Below are 1182 nucleotides of genomic sequence, written 5' to 3' on the forward strand. Positions count from 1 at the left end.
CCAATGCGTCCAGAGCCCACCCATTGGCACAGCAGCAGAACTGCTCAGCACGCACGGGAGGGACAAACGCGAGGACCTGCAGCACACACATGTGACGATGTCCTCATTATTCACTGTTTTTAACTTAACAGTTGTTCCTGCCCATCCCTTGCTCCCGACGCTGCCATGGGACAGGAGGAGGCTGGCTCTGCCACCCTGCCCAGCCGCCACGGCTCTGCACACCCTGAGGGACCACCCACTGGTGGCACCGGTGACACACGTACACAGGGACACGCAGGACAAGCCACCCGGACCGGTTCCAACTTCAAAGCCAGAGCTGGTGAGCTGAGCTGCACGAACGATCTTACTCAGACTCTGTAGGTGAATTTAACTTAATTCCTGCTGGAAGTGACTAAGTGTGTCCACAGAGGGATTAAATATTTATTCAATTTTGTTACATGATTAATCCAAACACTCTCTCCCTGCCGCAGATAAACCTCAAACAAAAAAACCCCTGACCCCAGGCTGCATTTGCTTTAGCAATACTTTTCCTGTCTGCTCCGTAACAGACCAAGCATGTAATGAGAGCCTGACTAACCCCAGCCTAAAATGGGTACAAGGTCTAATACTTCTGGGTCTTGCGGAACAAAGAGCAATAAAACGACCTTGACTTTGGAAGAAACAAACAGCGGGGGAGAGAAAGTGTCACATCCAGCTGAAACTGCCCATGCCTCCCGTTATCTAACCACATCCTGAGTGCGTTCAAGTCTTAACAGCATTTAATGGGGAAAAGAAAAAAGAACAGCAGCTATTAATACCCGTGTTTGGGCAGGTCTGAGGAAAGGGCTGCCTTCCCAGAAGGTCGCCCGCTTTTTCCAAGTACTGTGGTCAGATAAAAGGCAAAACTTGTGAGCTCAGCCGGGGATGCCCGGCGGGTGCCCGGGCGGGCAGCAGGGTAACAGTGCCGCTTGCTGGCGACCGCCACGCCGCCGGCATGGCCAAGGACCCCGGTGACAGAGGAGAAAACAGAAAGCAGTTGCCAGACCCAGCTGCAGCGTTGAGGAACAAAGCAACAAAGCGCCCGAGTGAGTGCCGCTGGCTCAGCCCCGGCACTGCTGCCCGGGGGTCCCGGGACAACCCGGGATGACACTTATTGGATGCCACCTAAAGGCACCCAGCATTGAATCGCCGGTCGCAGGGAGC

The sequence above is a fragment of the Aptenodytes forsteri genome, unplaced genomic scaffold (assembly GCF_000699145.1).
Source record: "Aptenodytes forsteri isolate BGI_AS27 unplaced genomic scaffold, ASM69914v1 Scaffold72, whole genome shotgun sequence".
Taxonomy (NCBI): domain Eukaryota; kingdom Metazoa; phylum Chordata; class Aves; order Sphenisciformes; family Spheniscidae; genus Aptenodytes; species Aptenodytes forsteri.